This window comes from Ornithorhynchus anatinus, chromosome 6, assembly GCF_004115215.2.
Source record: "Ornithorhynchus anatinus isolate Pmale09 chromosome 6, mOrnAna1.pri.v4, whole genome shotgun sequence".
NCBI lineage: Eukaryota > Metazoa > Chordata > Mammalia > Monotremata > Ornithorhynchidae > Ornithorhynchus > Ornithorhynchus anatinus.
The window spans coordinates 37550939-37578298 of record NC_041733.1 but is presented as its reverse complement, the minus strand read 5'-3'; the positions used below and the strand labels follow the sequence as shown (position 1 = coordinate 37578298).

Genomic DNA, 27360 nt, shown 5'->3' with positions numbered 1-27360 from the left:
AAATTTAGGGCAAAAAAGTCAGTCACCACAGTCAAAAGTGCAAAACCAGCTTCCCTTCTGCTCTTCCTCTGCCAAATCCAAACCTTCTCTCGCCAGTGGATTGGCGTCAAATCTCAGAGCACCGTGAAACGGGACCCTACCCTGAATTAGAAAAGATCAACAATAGCTTTCTTCCTCTTGTACCTTTAGTGTTCATCTCTGGAAGAGAGCTGGAGCGGCTGACAGAAACATATCTCGTGATTTTAATGATAGGGTGTTACAGCTTTTTTGAGCTAGTGATCACACTGCACAATCTAGTAGTAGTTTGAGCCAGTCAAGCCTACTATCTCCAACATGCCTGGGTCTCCCACTGGGGGATCCTCTGCTGGGTTGAAATATGATGTCTAGCAAAAGTGGGTGATTGTTTCCTGATCTCTTTATATCTCCTGCCACTGCAGCCGAAGGAAAGAATCAATCAAACTATCAATGGTCTTTATTGAGGGCTTACTGAATGCCAGGTGTTAACTGTATTAGGTGCTTGGGAGAGCAAAATACAGTCGAGCTGGCGGCCGTGTTCCCTGTCCACAATAAATTTAGAGTCTAAAGGGATAGACAGAGATTAAAATAATTTACAGATAAAGGAAATGAGAATGTATGTCAGTCTGCCAGTCAATCATTTTAACTGAGTGCTCACTGTACATGGAGCACTGTATTGAACACTTGGTAATACGGTATAACAGTAGACCGGCCATGTTATTATTATTATTATTATTGTTATTGTATTTGTTAAACGCATACCGTGTGCCCGGCACTGTACTATCCGCTGGGGTGAATACAAGCACATCGTGCTGGACACAGTCCCTGTCTCATGAAGGGCTTTAGGTGATGCAGAAGGGAGAGTGGATAGGAGAAATGAGAAGTAGCATGAACTAGTGGGAAGAACACAGAACTAGGAGTCAGAGGACCAGGGTCCAATCCCAGATCTGCCACTTGCCTGCTGTGGGACCTTGGGCAAGTTACTGTAAAATGAGGATTAAAGGTGTGAGCCCCATGTGGGACTTGGACCGTTTCCAACTTGACTATTCTGTATCAACCCCAGGGCTTAGTACAGTACGTGGCACCTAACAAAATACAAAGCACGTAACAAAATACCACCAAAAATACAGGTTTAGTCAGGGAAGGCCTATTGACAGAGGTGTTATTTTAGTAAGGCTTTAAAGATGGAGAGACAGGTGGTCTGTTGGATACGAGGTGGGAGTGAGTTCCAGACCAGAGGGAGGGCATGGGAAAGGGGTCGGCCGCGAGACAGACGAGATTGAGGTGCAGTGATTTGGTTGACATTAAGGGAGCGAAGTGTGTGGGCTGGGTTGTTGTTGGGGATCAGAGGGAAAAGGTAGGTGGGGGAGAGTTGATCGCTTTAAAGCAAATGCTATGAAGTTTCTGATGGAATCAAGGTGGATCAGCAGCCATTGGAGGTTTTTGAGGAGAGAGGAGATGTGCACTGAATTTTTTTTAGAAAAATAATCTGGGCAGCAGAGTGAAGTATTTTCTACAGCAAATACTTTCTACACCTTTTCTACAGACACATTTAGGGCATGTCACCCCTCTCCTCAAAGATCTCCAGCGGTTGTGTATCAGCCTCCACATCAAACAAAAACTTCTCACCATGAGCTTTAAAGCTCTCCATCACCTTACCCCTTCCTACGTCACCTCCTTTCTCTCCTTCTACATCCCAGCCCGCACACTCCGCTCCTCTGGTGCTAACCTTCTCACCCCACCTCAATCTCACCTGTTTGGCCGCCGACCCCTGGCCCAGGTCCTACCTCTGGCCCGGAACGACCTCCCTCCCCACGTCCGCCAAACTGTCACGCTTCCCCCTTTCAAAGCCTTCCTGAAGATGCACCTCCTCCAAGAGGCCTTCCCAGACTAAGCCCCCTTTTCCTCAGCTCCCCCTCCCTTCCGCCTCACCTCGACTCGCTCCCATTCCTCTTCTCCCCCCTCCCCCCCCCCACAGCACTTAGGTATTCATTCACTCATTCATTCATTCAGTAGCATTTATTGAGTGTTTACTATGTGCAGAGCACTGTACTAAGCTCTTGGAAGGTACAGGTATATATACATATATATACACATATATATATATATATATATGTAATTCTATTTATATTGATGCCTGTTTACTCATATTGATTTCTGTCTCCCCTACACCCCCCAGACTGTAAGCCCTTTGTGGGCAGGGATCGTCTCTCTTCGTTGCTGCACTGTATTTTCCAAGTGCTTAGTAACAGTGCTCTGCACACGGTAAAGACTCAATAAATGCGATTGAATGAATGAATGAAGTGTAGGTGGAGGGTTAGGTACGGAAAGGAAGTGGGAAATTTCCTCTTGAGATTTTGGGGAGAGGTAGGAGGGGGTGGGATTGCAGAGATTCAAGGAAGGTTTTAAGGACACCACACCTGAAGATTTCAATTGTATCAATGAATTAGGTGGTAAAGTCGTTAGGGCAAGACCTTGGGGAGGTTAGGGACAGGAGGTGAGGTTTGAGGAAAGAGTCACAAGTCTGAATCAGGTGACCCAGGCATTGGAGGAGGAGGAGAAGGTGTGTTGATGTTTTCATCTTGGGCTGTAGATTCTCATAAACTTTGGGGAACAGATGCAAAAGCAGGTTAACGGTCCCTCAGACCTAATGCAGATGTGGGAAAGCATTCATTCCCTTGGAAATAGGTGATGTGATTTTGATGACATTAGAATAATAAATTCTAAGCTCCAAGATGACTGTAGTTACACGTATTATGGAGGCAATAAGGAACAAGATTCAAAACGGTCCTATTTTCATCTGTGTCCGTCGAGAAAGGGACCCGTGGCAGTGGTGTTTTTCTAACAGTTTGGATCAGTGCCCAAATCTCCACGGACCCCACATGATGTTAAGGGCTTCTCTTTCGGTTGGGGAATTTTACTACGCAGACAGGACACAAGTTTCTGAACCCAAATGCCCCTATTCCCACTTTCCAGTTCACCCAAGTGAGCCTTGAGCTTTCCATCTCACTCTCAGGTAACATTTCAGGCTTCTCGACCCTCAGTTCTTTTCGCCTCGTTCCCTCATGTAGCTGCTTTGGGGGATCTTTAAGAGTAGCCTACAGAGTCTAAGTTGATTGGTGGCAACCTAAGAAGGTAGCACAAGACTGTCAGGAGCTGTCAGTTGGGAGGACTCCAGGACCAACTAAAAGTGCAAACATGGGTACAAGTTGTGATACAGTACAGAGCCGCAATGTGCTGTACAGCTTGGAAGAAAAAAAAAGATTATTTGCATTTCTGTTACTTGCCCAAACATTACTGGAGCTAAACCTAGTCCAAATTGATGATTTGTTTTTCAAGCTATTCACAGCAAGAAAAAAAAAAACAAATCAGGCATTCTAGATGTTGACCTCTGGTTTTGAATTCGGTCGTCTTGGAAAACCACCTGCACAAGGAAAATGATATCGTTGACCTCCTTCACACGGGTAGAAGGAGACTTTGTGGATGGTTATATAGTTTTTCACTTTGAGTCTGAAAATATAGGAGTTTTAAAGGGTTTTGTGTATGTGTGTGTGAGCCGGGGGCGGGGTTACCTAGCATATCTTTAAATTCCTAGGAAATTCATTTAATAATGAAAATCTGAAAAGTTTTATCACATTTAATTGGCTATCATATCCTTTGAGATTAACTACTGCAAAATTGGCAATTTACTGTACCCGCATCAGATATATTATAGCTCAGCCTCAAAGGTAGAATTACTAGGCCAATTTTGCAATTTCCTGTTGTTTAAATGTGTCCAAGGAATATCTAAAGCTGAGTAAATGCTTTAGGAAATCCACCTCCACTTTCAGGATATGGGCATCTCTTCGAAGCAGTAAATCAACCGTCAGGAACGAGCGCCGAGCTAGGCCTTGCCGTACTCTGGGATCAGGAGGGTAAAATGGGTTTAAGTAACTGCAGGGAAGGGGCAGGTTGAGTCTAGTGGATCGAGGGCAATGGGGGGGGAAGCGAAAGGCCAATCTAGAAGGCCGACAGAAAGGGAGAGGAGTCGGAACATGAGTAAATAAAAGAGGAGGAGGTGCAGAAAAGATCAAGGAGAGATTAAATTGAACGCCGCGGTGCCGAGAGAGAAAAGTAGGCCGACCGTCCTTCCGTAAATCCAAGACCCAAGTGTCTCCGTTTCTGAGCGACTTCAAAAACGGCACTCCTAGGGGTAACAAAAGAAGGGAGACGACGGCACGTTCACGGTATTCACGTTCCGTCTCCAAGGAGATGTTCTCCCTACCTCCTTGCTCTCTAAATGCTCTCTGTCCCCCTAATCTTTAACGAGGCTCCACCACCTAGACTCGCAGGTCACCGATTTCCTACATGAAGGTAGTCTACGGAAAGATCCCCATCACCGAACAGGCGACCGGCGAGCCCGTGTAGCGTTAGCACCCTCCGGCTGCCTTCGAGACCGAAAGTCTCCTCCGGACGAAATTCAGAATTTAGCAGTCACTGTAAGCCGACGAAGAGAGTTGAGTTTCAAGTATGTTTACAGGGTATGCCTGTTTTTGTTTTGGGGGGAAGGGGGAGATGACTCACTTCCATCTTTAAAAGAGATCGTCCGGGAGAAACTCAGATCCATCCAGTCGTATTTATCGAACGCTCACCGTGTGCAGAGCGCCGTACTGAGTGCTTGGAAAAGTCCAATACGGTAGACCTCTTGACGGCCATTAACTCCACACCCTCTCGTGCTCCTGACTGAATTTTCGAGATCCGGGTAGTGGAAACGGCCATAGGAATATTTCACCCCAATTACGGGGGCGATGATTCCAAATAGCAAAAAAAAAAAAGAAAAAACGAAAATATTCCCCATCCGGTTCCGGAGAGGGCCGCTCTCTTGGGAGGCCGTGCCTTCCCAAGGTGGTCCAGGGTGAGGAGGGCCCTCCGGAGAAGCGCCCCGCCCCCGGATGGTCCTTTGGAGATGGGGATGGAGACGGGGACGGTCCTGCCACCCTCTCTCTCGGCCGTCAGCTCCCGCAAAAAACATGCCACTTGGGCTTCATCCACGGCTCCCGGAGAGGGGGGCACCGGCAGATGCCCGCAAATGGTCTCCTCTCCCCTTTTCCCCACCAGCTTCGGGCTCTTGTCTCTCTGCCCCCCCCCCCCCCCCGGGGACAACGATGCTGCCTGCTTCTCCAGGCTCCCCCTGCCCTGGCACTGCCCCCTCCCCGGCCCTGCCCCAGCCGGCTCCCAATAACCCCTCGGTGCCCGGAGAGCGGTCCCGGGCATCTTCCGCTCCGCCTTGCCAGGGGAGCTAGGGTAGCCACCGAGGGCGCCTAGGGCAGGAGCAGGGTAGGACGGCTCCCTCGCCAGCCGTGCCCAGGCTCGGATGGGGGGCACCCAGGGCAGGAGCAGGGTAGAACGGTTCCCCTGCCAGCCGTGCCCAGGCTCCCGGGGACAGGAGGCAGGGAGGGCACCTAGGATGGGAGCGGGAAGAGCCGAGGTCCTGCCATCCGTGCCCTCGCGCCGGGGGCACCCGGGGCAGGACCAGGGTAGAATAGGGGCGCAGTGAGAATAGGGTAGAATAGGGGCACAGTGAGAATAGGGTAGAATGGGGCACATCCCGGGGAGGTGAGGCGGGGAGGCCCCCTAGGACGGGAGCGGGAAGAGCGGAGCCCCCGGCAGCCGTGCCCAGGCTGGCAGGGAGGTCACCAAGGGCAGGAGCGGGGCAGAGCAGAGCCACCCTCCCTCGCCTTCCCCCTGGATCCCGCCTTCCGGGGAGTGGCAGGTGGGCGGGAGGAAGGGCCCGCGGGGGTCCCGGGGCAGGGGGCGAGGCCGGGGCTTGGACAGAGGGGGGTCTCCGGGGAGGGGGCAGGAGAGAACCGTGCAGGAGTGGATGCGTGGGGCCACCCTGGCCGCCGCTGCCGAGAATCGGGACCGTTCCGCCGCCTCCCCCTCGTTCCTTCGATCGGTCCTATTGACTGAGCGCTTACCGTGTGCGGAGCGCTCTGCCCCTACTCGGTCCCAGCCCCCGTCCTGCCCCTTCTGGGCTCCAGATCCCTCCCCGTCGGGGGGTGAGGAACCCTTTGATGTGGGGGCGACAGACGCAACCTGATCAGTTGGGGGGGGGAGGGCCAATAATCATCCCCCCCCCCACCTTCCCTCCCTACCAGCCCCCGGCCTCCTCGCCCTCCTAGCCCCCTCCCCACCTCCCCAGCCCTCTGCCCGCTTCTTCTCTGCAAGCCCCCGGCCCCGGCCTGCAGCCCCCACCTCCCCCCGAGTCCCGCCTTGGGGGTCCGGAGGGGATGGAGCTGGCAGGGCGGGAGTGCCCGGCGGCCGGAGGGGGCTCCGGGGGCCGGTGGTGGGCCAGCTCCTTGGGGGTTTGCGGTGGGCTCTTCTTGCTTTCTCTGGGTGCCACCCGGCCAGAGCGCTCCAGCGAGCCGCCCGTGGGCGCGGGAGGAGGAGCGGGAGGAGGAGGGGGAGGAGGAGGACGAGGAGGAGGACGAGGAGGAGGAGGAGGAGGAGCTCGGCTCTCCCGCGGGCTCCCGCTGCTCTTCGGCCCTTTCCCCACGCCCCGCACCCTTCCTCTGCCCCATCCGGGGCATCCCCACCCCCCGCACGCAGCCTCTGCCCCTTCCACCGCATCTCCGCGGCCCGCACCCATCCTCTCACATCCCCACGGCCCGCACGCAGCCTCTGCCACATGCAGGACACCCCCACGCCCCGCACGCGTCCTCTGCCACATCCAGGGCATCCCCTCGCCCCGCGCCTATCCCCTGCCCCTTCCAGACATCCCCACGCCCCCCGCGCCCATCCCCTGCCCCTTCCAGACATCCCCTCGCCCCGCACCCAACCCCTGCCCCTTCCAGACATCCCCACGCCCCCCGCACCCAACCCCTGCCCCTTCCAGACATCCCCTCGCCCCGCACCCATCCCCTGCCCCTTCCAGACATCCCCTCGCCCCGCACCCATCCCCTGCCCCTTCCAGACATCCCCCCTCGCCCCGCACCCATCCCCTGCCCCTTCCAGACATCCTCTCGCCCCGCACCCATCCCCTGCCCCTTCCAGACATCCCCTCGCCCCGCACCCAACCCCTGCCCCTTCCAGACATCCCCACGCCCCCCGCACCCAACCCCTGCCCCTTCCAGACATCCCCTCGCCCCGCACCCATCCCCTGCCCCTTCCAGACATCCCCCCTCGCCCCGCACCCATCCCCTGCCCCTTCCAGACATCCCCCCTCGCCCCGCACCCATCCCCTGCCCCTTCCAGACATCCCCTCGCCCCGCACCCATCCCCTGCCCCTTCCAGACATCCTCTCGCCCCGCACCCATCCTCTGCCCCTTCCAGACATCCTCTCGCCCCGCACCCATCCTCTGCCCCTTCCAGACATCCTCTCGCCCCGCACCCATCCTCTGACATCCCCACGCCCCGCATACGCGTGCGCATCCTCGGCCCCATCCCGCACGTATCTTCTGCTCCTTCCAGCACATCCCCACGCCCCGCACACATCCTCTTCCACTTCCAGCGCCTCCCCACGTCCCGCACCCATCCTCTGACATCCCCACGCTCCGCACCCACCCTCTGACATCCCCACGCTCCGCACCCATCCTCTGACATCCCCACGCCCCGCACCCATCCTCTGATCATCCCCACGCTCCGCACACACCCTCTGACATCCCCACTCTCCGCACCCACCCTCTGGCATCCCCACGCCCCGCACCCACCCTCTGACATCCCCACGCCCCGCACCCACCCTCTGACATCCCCTCGCCCCGCACCCATCCTCTGCCCCTTCCAGCACAACTCCGCGCCCCGCACCTATCCCCTGCCCTTTCCAGACATCCCCACGCCCCGCACCCATCCTCCGCTCCTTGCAGACATCCCCGCGCCCCGCACGCATCCTCTGCCCCTTCCGGCCCATCTCCACGCCCCGCACCCACTCCCTGACATCCCCACGGCCCGCACCTATCCTCTGCCCCATTCCCACGCCCCGCAGACGCGTGCGCCTCCCCGTGCCCATCCCGCACGCATCCCCTGCCCCTTCCAGCCCATCCCCGCGCCCCGCACGCATCCCCTGCCCCTTCCGGCACGTCCCCGCGCCCCGCACGCATCCCCTGCTCCTTCCAGCACATCCCCACGGCCCGCACCCATCCTCTGCCCTTTCCAGCACATCTCCACGCCCCGCAGACGCGTGCGCCTCCCCGTGCCCATCCCGCACGCATCCTCTGCCCCTGGCAGCCCATCCCCGCGCCCCGCACGCATCCTCTGCCCCTTGCGGCCCGTCTCCACGGCCCGCACCCCTCGCCTGCCCCGGCGCCTCGGGCCGCCGACTCGTGCGCATCCCGGTGCCCATCCCGCTGCCCATCCCGCACGCATCCTCTGCCCCTGGCAGCGCATCCCCAGGGGCCGCCCGCCCCCTCCGACCTCCCGAAGCCCCGCAGACGCGTGCGCGGCCCCGTGCCCGGCCCGCGCCTCCCCCAGCCCCGCACGGGCGGCCGGAGCCTCCGGACCCAGCGGCGACCCAGCGGCGACCCAGCGGCGACCCAGCGGCTCCCCCGCGCCCCGCCCCCGGGAGCCGGTCCTGCCCGCGGGAGAGGCGGAGGAAGCGGGAAGGAGGAAGGCGCAGCCCGCCACGAGGAGGCGGGGAGCCCGCCGCACCGGCCCCGGGGGCCATGGGGCTCCGTAGTGGCCGCCCCCGGCGGGGCTGCGAGGACCCGTCGGGGTGAGGGGCCGCCCCAGGCCGGGCAGCAGCGGGCACCGCCTCGCCGCCCCCGCACCAACTTACCTGGCAGCAGGTAGGAGCGCACACGACCCCCCCTCCCCCGTCGCGGACACCCCTTTGGATTGCGGGGGGCCTCCGCGCCCTCGGATGCCCGCGGGGGGGGGGGGGGAATCCCTCCAGGAGGGTGCCCACCGCCCGCAGCCCTCTCAGCTGGCACCGGCAGGCCAGGGACAGGGGAGAAGCCTCCCGCCGAGCTTGACCCTCGTCTCCCGCCGGGGCACAGCCCGTGGATCGCCCCCTCCCCCCCCCCATCCGGAGCCACGCCTGCCCAGCCTCAGTTTACCCAGGCCGAGCCGGGAGGGAAGGGGCGCCCGGCGCCTTCGCCCGCCTTCCGCCGCGGATGAGAGTCGGGGGTCCCCGGTGCCCGGAGGCGTCCGTCGCCCCAGTCCTCGGCGTCGCTTTTGGACGCTGCATCTGGACTTTGGTACGTTTCCCCCTCCCCGTCTTGAAATCCCCTGCCCACCCACCCCCCCCCAGGGCACCACCTCGAGGGGTGCCCGGCTCCGGCCAGCCAGGGGACATTTGTGGAGCGCCAATGTTGTGGTAGGCGCTGGGCAGAACCGGGAGCTTCCCACTGGTCTTTTGGGACAAGTATCGTTTACAGGGGTCTGTCCCCCCCCCACGGGGAGGAGAAGGGATGAAGGGGGGGTCTTGACTTCTTAAAAGCTATGCTTGCAGCTACACGTGCATCAGAACGGTTCTGCCCCCACCCCCAACCAGGTGCGGCTTGTGTAACGGAGTTGTGCGTGTGTGAGAATGAGAGACAAGAGTGGGTGTGTGGACACAGGTGGAGGTCATTTCGCCTCCTCTCTTGTTGTCGAGGGCGGAAGGTTGGAGGGAAGACCCAGTCAAAGACTCCAGGCTCGGCAGAGATGGATCCTGGCCCTCGGTGTCCTATGTAGAGAAAAACTCCCCTCCTTCCTTTTCAGAATGGGTTAATTGGACAGCCCTGTCTCCTTCGGGGGTAGCCGGCTCCAGCTTGGAAAACGCTCTAACGACAGCCGGTCCCGTTGGGTCTCCGGGCCGGAATGGACGTCCGTCAGCTTTGAAAAACGGTGGGCTGACATAAGGGCTGTTATGGTAACGTTTCATCGATCGGGTTCGTGGTAACTAAAGGTCAGAGATAGAGTTCTCGGTCGTTTTCTCCATAATTAGAATTAGCAAGTTAGATGCGCCGAGCTGAGCGAGTACATCTCTCCCCTCGACCTGTTTGTTTTCAAGTTCATACTTCCCCGCCGGGGATTTCCAGACCTCTCGCTTTGTTTCGATATGTGGAGCACAGGAGGCTGCCTAAGGAGAGCATTTTTGAATCCGTCGGTGGTCGTGAAAGTACGAGAGTGACAGAGCTCGTCTGGAACTCGTTTCCCCTTTATGTGTTTTCTTTTTTTTATTGCCCTTAATACCTCATCGTTAATGAAGAAGATCATTCACGCAGCGTCAAACGTTCCCTCAAGTAAATGAGCCCGGGAGCGTATGGTTTGGGTTTTTCGTGTCTTCCCCAAAGACATCATAAGGGAAATCTTTGGGATTTATACGCAAGCGTGCCCGGAGACGCTGTCTGTCTTCGGACGTACGTTCGTCACTCCACGGTTTGAGGAGAGCGGCGAGCACCTTCGTGATGCCCGAGTAGTGTCGGAACCGTTCAGTGCTCTTGGATGTCACAGAAGTATCCGAAATAGACCACGGGTGATTTCTAAAATTAGGCCACGCTATAAGTAGCACTTAAAACTTTCCAGGTTGTTGTGTGTTCCCCGGAGGGTTTTGAGAGCACAGGTGTTCCTTGAGTATTTCTCTTCGCGGCGACGCCACACTGAATTTGCCAGAGAGAATTAGCACCTATCCTTTTGGTGGGTTAATATGAATTAAGAAAAAAATCGTCTGTTTAAAAAAAATTGCTTTGAAAAAAGGTTTTCAGCAATATCTGAGTTGAGTTAATGGGATTTTTTTTTTATAGGGGTATTCGTCCACTCTCAAGACAGAGTCCTTAGGCCTAAAGAAATACACCTTCTCTGTGTTTAAATGTCAGATTGAGATCCAACCATCATGTGAAAAGTACTTTACAGCGAATACAATTCCCTTGAATAGTCATTGCACCTTTTATGATAGTCTTTGCAAAAATGTCCTCTTGTTGAATCTAAACCGTGTAATCTGCTCTAAATCACTTTTCTTAAGTTATCCGACTCTAAAATTTACTTACGATATATGGCTGGGGATAACAGTGTTAGGAGAACTTTGATTTCTACCGTGTATTGAAAGATTGGGAGTGGTATGTTAGTCCGCTATCTCTTGCCCCCTCTCTCCCCGCCAAATCATAGTTCCTTCCGTTGTGGAAAAAGACAGCAAGGCAAATAGAATTCACTAGGTTTACCTGAATATTTTTCTTGAAGGCTTGTTTTTGAAGAATTTCACTGCCTACAGATGAAATAGAATGTTGCAGTGGACGGTGCAGATTGCGAGTCAATGTCTCACTTACTGATCTCAAATCACCTCATATTTTTTATCTGAACAAACATTAAAACATTTTACTGAATGTTTTAAGGCTATAGAAAGTACAGCTCTCTAGAATTGCAATGCTTTGCCTGGAATATTTTTTTTTTTCAAGAGGAAAGAATGATAGGCAATAGTCTCTCTAAAGTGGGCTAGCTGTGTGCTCAGGAAATATATCTTAGATTGAAGTTAGTGAAAAGTGTGCATTGGAAAAGAAAAAAAAACAACCAGATTGATTTATCACCGGGTAAAAATACTTGAATGAGCATCTTATGGTAATTTTGTACATGCCTTAAAATTGTTCCCAATTCCAAGTTCAGAGCAATAATATATTCCTAAAATTTTTACCTCGTTTACCATTTTGGAATATATTTTGTGATAATAGCATGCATGAAGCAATACATGATCAGAGATGAATAAGAGATGTTATTCAGCCTTTTAGTTTATATGAACACAAGTATATATCGATCGACAATGAGCAATATCGTTTGATTTTTTTTTTAAGCCCGTACCTGGACCTGGCGTATTTCTAAGTAGTTGGATGTGTTTAAAAATTTGCTTCCGTTCCTGATCATTTTAGGTGTGGAAAGTAATAATTTCATTAAAGAAAAATAATCTGAAGATTTTTTTTTTTCCCCTGGAATTGATAATACGAGTCTGGCTTAATGATCGTGTGGCTGGTTTCCTGTATCAGTTCTTATTAAATTTTCAATATATTTTCAAACGTAAGAAAATAAGAGAAAGAGAAATGGCTGGATTTTAGAAAGCATGACTTCTGAACCGCTTCACACTCCTGAGAGTATTCTCAAGTTTTGATCTCCAACAATCCCGTCAAGTCAGTTATCTCTAACTCAACTTTACAGTCGTGTCGGCTCGCTGTGGGCGGGGAATGTGTCCGACAACCTTGTTGTATCGTCCTTTTCCAAGTGCTTAGTACAGCGCTCCGCACCTAGTAAGCGCTAAATGAATGCCGCGATTGATTGATTTACCACGTGTTTACATTTTGAGAAACACTGTAGAACCAAGTTTAAAACCCAGAAGGTTTGAAGCCTTAGTCACACTATAAAAAGGGGAAGACAGAAAAAGGTCAACAATTCTATTCAAAGCGACTTAAAATGGAAAACTTCAAAAGTTTCAACTCTATCCAGTTTGATCGTTGATCATTTGCGGGGAGGAGGCCATGGGTTAGGAAAAACCAGAGTTCTTAGGCTTCACACAACCCCAGACAGAAGTCACCGATTCCTCTCGGCCTTCCAGATATTGACGTGGTAGGGCTGGGGCAGAGAAAAAAAAAGAAAAGGTACCTCAGAAGAAAGTGCCAACCCTGGAGCCCTGCTCATATGGGTCACATGTTGCTGGCTCTTTGCCAGTCTTTCCCTCCTGTGCTAAAGGGGATGTATCGTAGTGGAAAGGGGAAGTTAGCCTGACTTCGACAGTCAGGAGATAAAGTTTTGGGGCAACACAGCCGTACTGGGCTATATCTCAGGTTTTAGCTGGACTAAAAGCCCCAGGATGTAAGTCCTTGGATACAGACCCCTGGGAGTAAAGTTGGCATACGAACTGGAGGCAGATCGTGGGTTATAATGTTATCCTTTAAACAGATGCAGTAATAATCCTAATTAAACAGATAAGGAAACTGAGACCCCAGATCTCCACCCAACAGGTCAGGAGCAGTAGTAATAGTACTCCATGGGGGCAATCCGCCTCAAGGATTTTGGAGCTGGACTTGCGGTCTTTCTCAGCTCAAATCTCTGACAAGAGTTTTCAGTCAGGGCTGACAAGCCCAATATGGTGGCTTTCTAACATGTCCCCTTCCAGCCCCACCCCCTCATAAAATTCATGTCCCCTTTTTACCCCTCCCCCTGCCCCCAAATGATAATTGGCACCCATTGCCGGGGCTGGATTCTGCGTCTCTTGATTACCCCTTCCATGGTCTTTAGCCGTATCAATCACTTTCTATTTTATAGAGCATGTATTGAGGGTGGTGCAGGGCACCATACTAAATGCTTGGGAGAGTACAGTATAGCTGAGCCCTGTCATCAAGGAGGTTTCAATCCAGTGAGAGGAAATTAAAATCACAAATACATCTCAGGGAACACATTGTCATTTCATCCCAACCACAGTAGTTTTCATGGGGATCATAAGCATATCTTATCATTATGCTTATCACTATGTCCCTGTCTCCAAGAAAGTAAATAATAGTCCACTTAAAAGTTAGGAATTCAGGACCTCATGGCACTTGCATTTGGATTTGTACCCTTTATTCAGCTCCACAGGACATATGTACGTGCCCACAATTAATCTGTACTACTCCTCTGCCTCCCCCTCTAGACTGTATAAGCTCCTCCTTGTTGTCAGGAAACATGTCTACCAACTCTGTTGTACTGTACTCTCCCAAGCACTTAACATAGTGTCCTGCACAAAGAAAGTACTCGATATGATTGAGACCACTAACTGGGTACTTGCTTGGGGGAAGATCAGGCTGTTTATGAAATCATATCCTTTAATGTGGACAGATTTTTCTATCCAAGAAGTTGACATTCTCAGCATTTTTAGTTGTATTCCTGGTGAAATAATACTCCCTAGTAAATCAAACCAAAAGATTTAAGAGGAACTGTCATTTCTTTTTGAGTGAATACCAGTGCTATATTTACTCAGATAATTGCCCCAGTTTTTGTGTACCTGTAACTTTAAGGCGGGGGTGGGGCAACTGTATGGATCTTATGGGAGAAAGAAGATCAAGTGAAGAAAGATCGGGCGAGGAAAGAGGAAGGTAGAAGGGCATCAGACACTCGATCTCTTATTTTTATTGCATTCTCTGAAGTGCAACATACTATAGGTACTAAATGAATTAATTCTCCTCGTCTCCGTCACCCATATTCATTCATTCAGTTGAAATTATTGAGCGCTTACTGTGTGCAGAACACTGTCCTGAGCGCCTGGAAAGTACAATTCAGCAACAAATAGAGACAATCCCTGCCCAACAACGGGCTCACAGTCTAGGAGGGGATAGACAGACGTCAAAACAAGTGAACAGGCATCAATAGCATCAATATCAATTAATAGAATTATAGATATATGCACACCATTAATAAAATGAATGGAATAATAAATACGTACATATATACACAGGTGCTGTGGGCAGGGAAGGGGGTAGAGCAGAGGGAGTGTGTTGGGGCGATGGGGAGGTGAGGAGGAGCAGAGGAAATGGGGGGAGTTAGTCTGTTTAGGCCCCTTGGAGGAGGTGAGCTTTGAGTAGGGCTTTGAAGGGGTAAGTGCGCTAGTTTGGCGGATATGAGGAAGGAGAGCATTCCAGGCCGGAAGTAGAACATGGGCCATGGGTTGATGGCGGGACAGGTGAGAACGAGGTGCGGTGAGGAGGTTAGGAGCAGAGGAGCGGAGTGTGCGGGCTGGGCTGTAGAAGGAGAGAAGGGAGGTGAGGTAGGAGGGGGCAAGGTGACGGAGAACTTTGAAGCCAATAATGAGGAGTTTTGCCCTATTGCCATAACCCTACCTTCTGCTCCCCTTCTTTAGACCTGTGGCAGTCTTAGTGAATTTAATTCCTCCACTTGCTTTGTTGCCATTTTCACCCCTCTGTTCCTCCTTCCCTGACCTGCGGCTATCACTGCTAAAAATTATATGGTGCCCAAAATCATCTTCTATTTACTATGGTGGGTGAGATTTTGCAGGTAATTCTGGTAAAATGAGATGTCTGTTATTTTTACCTACTCGGTTATATACACGTAACAATCTTCATCACTGAGTGTACCCTCTGCCTTTCATTGTCTTGCACAGTTTTACTTCCTCTCCCCCTCCCACCCTTCCAGAGATTAGATAGATGCACCCGGAAGAATACACTGGATCCCGCAAAAATATATCCGCTTTTGCCATAATGTATGCTTTTAATATGTGCCTTGGCTAGAACTTAGGGGAACATTCCTCTGACAACACTAGCCTGTTTGGACTTGGCGAACCATGTTTTCAGAAGATACTGCTAGCGTATTAGGATACAAATTTTCTTTTTAACTTGGGGTTTCACAAAAATGCAGCCTTGAGAGAATGAATGCGTCTACCAACTCTGTTATATTGTACTCTCCCAAGCACTTAGTGAAGTCCTCTGCACCGAATAAGTGTTAAATAAATACTTGATTGAAGTGACTTCCACTCATTCATTCTCCTTCCATTTCAGCACTTACTGGCCCATGTATACTGTATTGTACTCTCCATTTTTATTTGCAGTGGTATATACTAATCACTTACCGTACTAAGTGCTTGAAAGAGTACAGTATAATAGAGTTGGTAGATGTGAACCCTGCCCACGAAGAGCTTTTCTGTCAGGGGAGACTGACATTCAAGTAGATTAGGGATTATTTCTCTCTCGCGCTCTCTCACTTTCTTCCTTTCCTTGTCTAATCTTCGGGAGTATTCATTCACTTAATCGTATTTACTGAATACTTTCTGCATTCAGAGCACAGTAGTAAGAACTCGGGAGAGTACAGAATGACAATAAACAGACAAATTCCCTGCCCACAGCGAGCTTACGGTCTAGAGGGGGAGACCGACATTAATATAAATGAATAAATTACAGATACGTACATAAGTGCTGTGGGGCTGAGAGGGGCGATGAATAAAGAGAGCAAATCGGGGTGAAGCAGGAGGGTGTGGAAGAAGAGGAAATGAGGGCTTACTCAGGAAAGGCCTCTTGGAGGAGATGTGCCTCCAATAAGGCTTTGAAGAGTGATTTTGTGTCAGATTGGAGAAGGGAGGGGGCTCCAGGCCAGAGGCAGGACAGGAGCGAAGGGCCAGTGGCAAGACAGATGAGTTGGAGGGGTAGGAGACTCTGAGCGTGCTAGGAGTTATAAGGGCTGTGTCGGAGAGGGAGAGATCGGTGAGCCGTTGCCCTTCCCCTGTCGTGCTGCCGCTGCTCAGGGAAGGGAGCTGGGTTTCTAAGAACGGCACAGACGATAGAGGAGAGAGGGGTTGGAGATGCCAGATTTGATCCTTTCTCAAGTTGGAAACTAGCCTCTCAGGTAACTGAGGAATCAGCGCGGCCTAGTGGATAAAAGCCCGGCTCTGCCACTTGCCTGCTGTGTGATGAGGATGATGGTATTTGTTAAGCGCTTACTATGTGCCAGGTACTGTTCTAAGCGCTGGGGTGGATACAAGGTTATCAAGTTGTCCCCCGTGGGGCTCACAGTCTTAATCCCCATTTTACAGATGAGGTAATTGAGGCACAGAGAATGGTAGTAATAATAATGATGGTATTTGTTAAGCGGGCTTACTTTGTGCCAAGCACAGTTCGAAGCACTGAGGGTACATACAAGGTAACCAGGTTGTCCCACGTGGGGCTCATTGTCTTCATCCCCATTTTACAGATGAGGGAACTGGGGCACAGAGAAGTGAAGTGACTTGCCCAGGGTAACACAGCACTCAAGTAGTGGAGCCGGAATTAGAACCCGTGAACTCTGACTCCCAAACCCGTGCTCTTTCCGCTAAGCGACGCTGCTTCTTGTGAGGTCTTGGGCAAGTCACTTCACTTCTCTAGGCCTTGGTTTCCTCGACTGTGAAATGGGCATTTAATCTGTGCTCTGCCTTCTACTTAGACTGAGAAACCCATACATATGGGACAGGGACTGTGTTCAACCTGGTTAGCTTATATGCACCGCAGCAGAGTTTAGAACAATGCTTTCCACAGAGCAAACACTTTACAAGTACCATAAAAACATTAAGAATCTTAATTATCAGAACTGAAGGAACCACCTAGGGAGGGCAGTAGAAGCAGCAAAGTCTCTCTAAGTCTGAGGATGAAAGGAAAGAAATCCAGAAGGCACTGAGCCAGCACCAGCCTTGAAAGGGCTACAGTTTTCTCAGTAAGGGAGTTCACTGGGGTTCCTCACTCTTCCCTTCACAACTCCATAAATGTTGGTTTGAAAAAGGCCTTCATTTTGCCCCAGAATAGTCAAAAAGTCTCATCGTGTTTACCGGGCTCCTTTACTGCGTTTCAGTCACGTGCACGGTAGGCTTACGAGACTATGGTATCCGAAACTAATGCTGACCTCTGAAAACTTCCTACATCTAGTTCCTTCCGATCAGCTTGTGCTTCCCTGGAAATTTAATGGGACAGGAAATGGCATGCTGGCAATTGGCGATGAGTCTCTGGTTCATTTGGAGTCTGATTTTTAGATTATTGTATTGTAGCCTTCCAGGTGATTATCACGATGCTCCACACACAGTAACAGCTTACCGAATGCCTTTGCTGGACGGATTATAAACTCTCTGAAGGAAGGGGCTGGGCATCTGGCTTTCTTTGTCATTTCCTCACTGAATCCATTATAAATTGTGTTGATAAAAGCAACCCTAAAAGATTAAACAGCAAATTTGCTAGAATGGATGAGAAAGCAGTTTCCAGCACCGCTGTCTTGGGAATTTTTCCCATAAACCTCACTGCCGATCCACCCGTTTTGACAGGAATTTCTCCTTCTCTGGGCAAAGCCCAGTTCCGGGAGGCTTGGAACATACAGTAAAGAAGTAAAAGACGCCGCTCCTAGCCTTAAGGAGATTACCTTCTGATGAGGGACACCAGCAGACCTCATTTGTAAAGCTGTATATGCAATAAAAGTAAGACCATTGATTCAAAAGTTACAAGTAAATATTGGGAGTAGGTATTACATGAAGAATGTCTCCTACAATTAAGCAGTGGAACAGTACTGTATTTTCCAAGGGATATTTATAATGGTTAAAAAATTTTGTCAGATTTCCAGGGTATGTGTATTTCGAATAGGGTACATTGTATGTAAACTTGAAGTTCAGCTAGTGAATACAGTATAAATCAAAATATATGACTTGTTATTCCTGTGGTACTTATTTTTTTTAAAATATAAAAACCTAATCTGAAAATAGTACAATGTCTCCAAGGTTTGGGGTACTTTATTTGGACCCCCTGGAGCCCAGTGATCTCATCAATCGCCATAAATTATATTGATTTAATTTAATAGTCATCAGTAAGGAAATTGTCTTGTAATGTTTCTCATATTATGCATCTAACATTTTGTAGCTGATTACGGTTTATGAAATTGAATTTTAGAGTCACAAGGCCTCTTAGAGCTAAATTGCTCTTCATGGCAAGCTTTTTGGAAAACCAGTCACAGGCCAAGGCAACTGTATTACCTCTGCTTACTAATATCTTCAAGTACAAGTATGGGTGGTGTCTCAAATAGGGGTTACTATCAGTTATTCGCTTGTTCTATTTTGAGGCTGCATTTTGATTATGAATCAAGAAAGACTCTCCTAAATACGTGTGCTGCTGTTTCTGAATATTTGAGCTCATAACTTTTCAATCTAGAGAAACAGAAATATGTCTGGGAAATAAAAGCCACGAGATTCATTCCATTTGATCCTAGATAAAACACCACCGAATATATCCAGTTCATTAACTGGGAGTGTGCCGAAATGGAAAAGCTGAGATTTAGCCTGCAGATCATTGATGATGGGTTCAAAAAGTGAATGTGTCCTCTACAGCTATGCATATTTCTTAAAAGATCCATATTTGTGGATATCTGGAGGTCACTGAATGTAATATCAGGTGACTGGAAATGGGTCTGCTGGGTTGCATCTTCACAGTTTCTTGGGTGATTTAACCTCCCCAATGATGTATGTTTTCTTCCGAGGTACTTGGGGCTTCTAAATAATGTTCTTTTGCCAGGTCAGGAGGATAACCAAGGAAATGCTTATGTTCTTTCTCACTGCTTAAATCCAGCAGACAAAGGGAAAGGAAAGGAGACAGCTTTTAGTCAATGATATTTGGTGTTTCCAAGAGGTCTAATACATATTAAACGCTCATCTTCATGACTTGGTAGCATTTTCCTGTGATGATACATAGGAAGAAGCTATTCTTCATTTCAGTGAATTTGGAATTAAATTTTAATCACTTTGACTAAATACTGATATGAGTGAATAACAGGCTGTGTGGTTTAAACCGACCAAGATAGAAGCACGAAGGTATCGGTTCCCATACTTGAGGGAAAATGCTGAGCGGTGGCTGATGTCAGGGAGAAAATTTCCCAGTTGTCTGGTTTTGCATAATTGGTTGAGTTTTAAGAGTTTTATTCCTTCTAATGCCTCTATCTGGTGGAGACACCTGTCAACCAGAGGGTGCCAGATTAGATGGACCATAGGTCTTTTGGGTATAGCAGTGCCTGTATCTAAATTACCTACCTTTTAATAAGAACTCTACAGTTGTTAACTGAAATTACCAAACGATGTTACAGATGGCATACCTATATAATCCAGGTTTTTCCAGGAACATTTAAAATTAAATGTCCTCAGAGATGATTCATTCAGGAAAGCTATTGATAGTTGACTCATTTTCATCCTACCCATCCTTTGCGCTCCTGTAGATTTCTTATTAAAGATACCTCCATCCTAATAATTGACTTTGGGCTCTACCTTGTAATGCGTTACTGCAGCCCAAACTGATCTTTCCAAGCAAAGATCCCCCCGCCCCCAGCTCGGAAAAGGATGGCCTGTTAGATAGTGAACTTGTATCCGCAAAATGTCCGATAAACCCCAGCTTTCGCTCCAAGGTTATATGCGTTTCTTTGGTTTATTTTTCAAGTTCTCTCTCGCTCGGTTGATCGAGCCTCCCGTCTAGACCTGCATTCGGGCCTCAGCTCCGTCACTAAGACTTTGGGTCTTAGAACCTGGGCCAAGGAATCGATTTTTAGCACTAGTGAATTGATTGACACTGGGCACTGTCATTCCTGCAGGTATGTTTCTTTTGGAGGCGGGGGGGGGGGGGGGGAGGGGGAACAACAGGCGAGAAGGTGGACAGGGATCCACTTCATTGTGAGGGGTCCACACTTTTACGATTTTACACCCAAAACCTATTTACAGCCAAATCGAGTGTCACACAGTGTTGTTACTCTGCTGGAGCTCCACACACCAGCGGATGACTACCAGAATAGGCACCTCAATCGTTGCTTTGACCTTTGCCACACATGTTGGCCTTTTATTTCCGGGATAGCTTCGCGCCCGTGCAATATACGTATTGCCCTAGGGTTGTTCTTCGGTTGGAAATCCCAGCAGACATTCCTCCACTTTCCACTGTTTAGGCTCCCCCCTCCACCTCTAGCACCACAGCGAGGTGTGATTTGGACTGGGCAGGCCTTCGTTTCACAAACAAGCTGGAAAGCAGGGAAGATGGGTTTTGTTTTGCTTTACAAGTCCTTTAGAGAGTGCTTAAAGGGCGTATTGTAAATCATTATTCCAAAGGAGCTTGTAACACGGAAGTTTGTACTTCCCACCTGTGGTAGTTAGTTAACTTCCATTGGGGTTTAGTTATGTTTCTCTATAAGCTTTGATCAATCAATCTGTGGCATTTATTGAGCAGTTACTATGGACTTTATAGATACTTCCCCTGACCACTAGGAGCTTATTTTTCTGTCATTTTTTTTGTCTTTTTAGATTTCCCAAAGAACATATGGACGGTGTGAGATAGTTTACTCAGAACTGCAACACCAGTGTGACATGACCTTAAAGCACTGGTTAATTCTGAATTGAGCCTCAGGCCCAGGCCTAATTTCATTCCATACCTCTCAGGGCAGACTCCTCAGCTTGAGCACTGGAGGTTTATGTAACAGAGTGTCCCCAACCTTTCACTCCATTTCAGAGAGTGTTTCCCAGCTAGAGAGCCTGTAGATAATAAGATATTCCCTGGTACTCTCCAGTGACTTGCAAAAAATAGTCCCCAGACTGGCCCTGGAACCAGTTGTCTAGCCCAGTTATAAGGATGAAAAATAGCCACTATCTTGAAGGATTTTTGGTCTCGTCTCTCAGTTGTGTATTTACGAATGAGGATGTGGATGCTCAGAACACAAGGTATATTTGTATATGAAAAGATTTCCCTTTAGAAAAGATCAGCATTTTGTACTAAAGTTCTGTTCGAACGGTAGACGGGACTTCAAACAGATAAGCGTCGACTAAAAATACATCTTATAATGATGACACGTTCTTGTCAAAAAGGGCATCGAATAAAAGTCTGCTATAAAACAGTCTTTCCTCTCCTAGAGATGTATTTTAACTAGGCTTCTACAGTTTTAGAATCTTGGAACTGTTTACTCGTGTCCCTCAGGTCTCCTCCATCATTTGCTCCCTACTTTCTCAGTAGTGCTCTATAAGCTAACAATGCCACCGCAGCATCCTAACAGCGGGCTTCCTGTCTACTTGGAATTTAAACCCTTGATCCCAAATCCAATTCCTCATCTGGCTCAGCTTGCTCTCTCACTGTGTCTTCAAGGTGAAGAAACCCACTCTCTAGGCATCTAGTGTAGCTTCCTGCAAATTTTCCCATCCTAATCAGCCTGGAAACTGGAGCCTGTACGATTGTAATTGCTTAATGTTAATAATAATGATAATAATTGTGGTACTTACATGCTTATTGTGTACCAAGCACTCTACTAAGCACTGGGGTAGATGCAAATGATCAGGTCCTACATGATCCAGTCATTAAACCTCCATTCTGCAGGTGAGACAACTGAGGCCCAGAGAAGTTAATTGATTTGCTCAATGTCACCCAGCAAACAGTTGACAGGGCTGACATTAGAACCCAGATCCTTGGACTCCCAGGCCTATGTTCTTCCCGGCTCCCCCTCTAGATTGTAAGTTCTCTGGGGGCAGGGAGTGTCTCTGTTAGATTGGTATATTTTTCTCTCCCAGTCAGTTATCTCAGTGCTCTGCACCCAGTAAGTGCTCCATAAATCTGACCGACTAACTGATTTTCCACTAGACCGTGCCGGACCTTGAAATTAGTCAGTTTTTAATGTTGTAAAGTTAGCTTCGGTTCCTGGAAAAAAAACTTGCATCATTTAAGTCATAAATTTTAGGTGTCGTAATACAAAGAATTTAGAGACAATAATTATGCAAAGATTAAATTCTAGGGAATAATAATAATAATAATAATAATAATGGTATTTGTTAAGCGCTTACTATGTGCCGAGCACTGTTCTAAGCGCTGGGGTAGACACAGGGGAATCGGGTTGTCCCACGTGGGGCTCACAGTCTTAATCCCCATTTTACAGATGAGGTAACTGAGGCGCCGAGAAGTTAAGTGACTTGCCCAAAGTCACACAGCTGACAAATGGCCGAGCGGGATTTGAACCCATGACCTCTGACTCCAAAGCCTGTGCTCTTTCCACTGAGCCACGCTGCTTCTCTATTCTTAGATTCTTAAAGGAAGAATCTTGGTTCTTGTCACCGGAGTTTAGCTGCATTCTTTGAAGAACCATAAAATGGGTTTACTTGAGAGTTTTGTCCTTTAAGAACCAGATGAAAACTTTCCACAAATGTGAAATTGTATTTTAACAGTACCAAGATATGCTAGCACGGGAGGTGTTCTGATGGAGTTGTAAAATAAATGAGAGAGGAGGTCATTTGAAGGAAGTAGTATTCATTTTATCATGATCTAAGGGCATCAAGGAATCTGGAGAGATCAGAGACTTCTGTTCCAGGAATAATGACCTGTGATCGGTTGACCAATTGACTGCGTGTGAACTTTATAACCATTTGTTGTGCCCAAACATTAATGGAAATCCCTGGATTGAGAATGGAATTTCTCAACCACCTGCCTAGCTTTCCGTACTGTTCTGATTGTTTGTAATTGAGAAAATGAAGAGCAGGGCCCAGTGGAAAGAGCACAGGCTTGGGAATCAGAGGACCTGGGTTCAAATCCCAGCTCTGTTACTTGGCTGCTGTGTGACTAGTCACTTACCTTCCTGCTACCTCAGTTTCCTCCATCTGGGGAATTTGAATCTGGGGACTGGGTGTCTGGTCTCCCTCCTACTTAGACTGTGAGCCATTTGGGATAGAGACTGTGTCTGACCTGTTTAACTTGTATTTATCCTAGTGCTTAGAACAGGGGTCGAGTAAACACTTAACAAATACAGTCGTAATAATAATAGTAATAAGGATAAGTTGCCTTAGGCAAGAGCACTGGCAATAAATACCCAGTTCCCATCCATTCTTCATTCCCTTAGAAGAAAATTATAAACACAATATGAAACATGATAATTCATATTGTTTTAGGCTAATGACTCATTGCAGAAATTTATTTGATAGGATCTGGAATGACACACTATTTGCATGATTAGATATGTTTTATTACAAATTAATTCTGTTCATATATTTATACTTCCCTACTGTGCCTGATTTATTTTTCATGTTTGGTCTAATAAAATGCCAACACTTAGGTGTGACATTATTTATTTTTGGTTTGGAATCGATGAAGTGTTAACACAAAGTGCCACATTTTTTCAATGTTTTGTTCTTTTTCTTTATTTGAGATATTGCCATGATGAAACATGAGACAACTTGTGAAAGTAAAGTAATTTCATATAAACAATTAGAATTCGGTGCAAGGGAAAATTATTTTAAGGACAATTTAACTGAGGAGAGAGTTTTCTTAAAACAACAGGCTTCGGTGAAATATTAAATCTGTAAATGAATCTAAGGACTGTTTACCCGGAACAGTGAGGCAGCTAAGGACACTCCCCTCCACGATGTATTTTTGACATGTCTTGATGTTGTTCTCTTGAATTGTGGCCTCTGTGGCTTCTTAAAGCTGCAGTCCTTTTTTACTCTTGTAATAATGTTGGTATTTGTTAAGCGCTTACTATGTGCCGAGCACTGTTCTAAGCGCTGGGGTAGACATAGGGGAATCAGGTTGTCCCACGTGGGGCTCACAATCTTAATCCCCATTTTACAGATGAGGGAACTGAGGCACAGAGAAGTTAAGTGACTTGCCCAGAGTCACACAGCCGACAAGTGGCAGAGCTGGGATTCAAACTCATGAGCCCTGACTCCAAAGCCCGTGCTCTTGTCTTTATCAGTCTTGCCTTTATGGGAGCCCCATATAGTTCCACTGTGCCTGATGCGATATGCTTATTTCTACCCCGGTGTTTAACACAGCCCTTGGCACACAGTATGTGCTTAATTTATCTTTAAGGTATTGAAGCGCTTAGTATGTTCCAGGCACTGAACCTAACCGTTGAGGTAGATACAACCTTACCAGGTTGGACACACTCCATGTCCCACTTGGGGCTCACCGTCTTAATCCCCATTTTGCAGATGAGGTAACTGAGGCACAGAGAAGTGATTTGCCCAAGGTCACAAATCAGACACGTGGTGGATCTGGGATTACAAGTACCAACATTATTATTATTAGAACCAGGACTAATAAATGCCGTAATAAATTAAATGAAAATCCTTGAGGGTTAGAAGAGTGGGTAGCCACAAATAACCCTAACTGGAGCTCAAGTCCCAGAAATTTGGGTCAGTCCCCTGACACAGGTTTTGCCCGTTGGAGAGAGAGAAAAGCTAAATTCCCATATGGGATGTGCTGTAGTGTTGCCTTTGAATCCTTAAGAGCCAAATTTTAAGAGCTAAAGAGAAGCAGCGCGTGGCTTAGCGGAAACACCCCGGGCCTGGGAGTCAGAGGACCTAGATTCTAATTCCGGGCCCGCCTGCTGTATGACCTCAGGCAAGTCAGTTACCTTCTCTGTTCTTCATTTCCCTCATCTGCAAAATGGGGATTCAATATCCACTATCCCTACTACTTAGTCTGGGAACCTTATGTGTGACCTGATTATCTTGTATCTACCGCAGTGCTGAGTAGAGTGCTTGACACACAATTCTTATTATCGATGGCAAAGACATTTATATGCACCTCCCTCACGCGTAGATGGACTATTGCCCCGACTGTCATCTTGTCATCTTTCTTTCCAAATTCTCTCCTCTACCTGTTTTCCATAACAGTTGACGAGAACACCACCAACCTTCCCATCTCAAATTCAAACCCCTGGCATTATCCTTGACTCCTCTTTCTCCTTCAACCCATATATTCATTCTGTGATTTAATCCTATCGGTCCTTCCTTTCCGTCCTTTCTGGAATCTTCCCCATCTTCACAATCCAAACAGCCGCCATGCCGGTCCGAGCCTTTGAGTCCAGAGCGGACTATTGCATCAACCTCTTTAACTACCCTTAATTCAGTCTTTTCCCCTTATAGTCCATACTTTACTCTCCTGCCCAGATAACTTTTCTAAAATATCCTGTGCACATTTCCCCTTTCTTCAAAAGCCTCCAATTTTATGGGGTTTTTTTGTTTATAATTTTTGTTAAGCACTTAATATGTGCCGGGCACTGTACTCAACACTGGACTAGACACGAGCTTATCAGGTTGGACATAGTCCATGCCCCACGTGGGGCTCAGAGTCTTAATTCCTGTTTTACAGATGAGGCAACTGGGGCACAGAGAAATGAAGTAGTTTGTCCAAGGTCGCACAGCAGATATGTGGCTGAGCCAGGATTAGAACCAAAGGTCCTTTTAGGTCATGCTGCGATGGTTGTTTCTTTGCTCCCAGTGACAAATAAGCCCCAAATGACTGAGTGAATTCACAGTGACTGTTTCCTGTTGCTTAGAAGGAAGTATTTTAATGAAGGGCTATTGCTCTTCTGGCCCTGGACTTTTGAGGATCGAATAAGAGAGATTCTTTGACCGATTAGTGAATTGCATCGGCTAACACAACTTGTATCGGAAGATAATCCTGTTAGCTCAAGGAGAGGCAGTCAACTTACTAAGCACTTTCCATAAAACAAGTTCCTAGCCTTTGTTGGGAAACTTATCATGCGGTTCATGGAAATGAATAGTGATAGAGGGGAAGAAACAGCTAAAGACACTGGGAACAGAATAATTACTTGTAGCTTGAATGTTTGTGAAATTTTCATTCAGCATCAGCCTTATAAATTCTGAAAATGGTTCTCTCCTGGGTTTTAGGGCTTCGCTGTAAATAGCCTTCCTTGAGATAGCAACTTTATGTATTACAAGGGCATCTGCGATTCAGAGGTGGAAGTAAACCGGGAAGGGTAGGGACTTGATTCTGATAAAAGAAAAAAGTTCCTAAACAACTGTGTCAGTTGGAACTCCTGACCCCTGGCTTTAAGATACTTTTCTCAGTTCTCTTCCCCTACTTATCCTCCCTTTCCCCCCACCACTAACACCCACCTTGCACACTTTTCATTTTAAGCCTATCTACTCCCTGTGCCTCATTCTCTTCTCAACCACTACGGACTTGTAGCTCCCACCCTCCTTTCTGCCTGGACCTCTCTCCCCTTGCACATCTGTTGCCGAATTGTACATTCCAAGCGCTTAGTACAGTGGTCTGCACATATTAAGTGCTCAATAAATACTTCTGAGTGAATGAGTCTGGCTAATCCCTGCCCCATCATTCAACAAACCCCATTTATTTGATCGACTGATCATATCTTTTTCAGGAAGCCTTCCTCGATTAACCTTTCATCTCTTCACCTTATATCCCTCCACCGACTGTCAGTTCATCACGTTGGAATCACTCATTCTTGGGTACTCACTATTCTTTTTCTCTCCCCTCGCCTGGAGAATTAATATATATTCTTATACTATATTTCTACCTCCTCCACGTAACATTTTTTTTAGAATCAGTTCTCTCTGCTAGATTGTCAACTCTTTGCTTGGAGAGGTCATGTCTACTAATTCTCTGGTGTCTAGTGCAGGGCTCTGCAATTAATCAGTCATATTTATCGCCTTACTATATACAGAGCACTGTAATAATAATGTGTGGTATGTGTTTAGGAATTACTCTGTGTTAAGCGCTGTACTAAGTTCTGGGATAGATACAAGATATTCAGGTCCCACATGGGACTCACAGTCGAAGTGTGAGGAGCTCGTTATGGGCAGGGATTGTCTCCATTTGTTGCTGAATTTTACTTCCCAAGCGCTTAGTGTGGTGCTCTGCACACAGTAAGCGCTCAATAAATACGATGGATTGAATGCATGAATGAGGATAGCTATTGAATCCCCATTTTACACAAGAGGGAACTGAGGTCCCAAAAAGTTAAGTGACTTGCCCGAGGTCACCCAGCAGACAAGTGGCAGAGCTGAGATTAGAACCCAGGGCCTCTGACTCCCAGGTCCGGGCTCTTTCCACTAGGCGTGCTGCTTCAAGGGAAACCAGCCTCCCAAAGTAGAGCTCAAAAACACGACTTTGAAATTTAAGTTTATGGTCTAGAGGAGGAGACAGACAT

At 48.3% G+C, this 27360-nt stretch overlaps 1 protein-coding gene across 3 annotated transcripts in view; it reads left to right on the top strand.

The window, feature by feature from the left end:
* The first annotated feature begins 8559 nt into the window (after positions 1-8559).
* TENM1 (teneurin transmembrane protein 1) overlaps positions 8560-27360 on the top strand; it is a 717827-nt gene continuing 699026 nt past the window's right edge. For 2 of the 3 annotated variants that reach the window (XM_039912369.1, XM_029067334.2), the window contains exon 1: positions 8560-8774. The gene's annotated coding sequence lies outside the window, so the exon portion shown is untranslated. Of the gene's footprint in view, positions 8775-8933; positions 9186-27360 lie in introns of those variants that run through there. The other variant, XM_029067335.2, reaches the window with a different exon arrangement.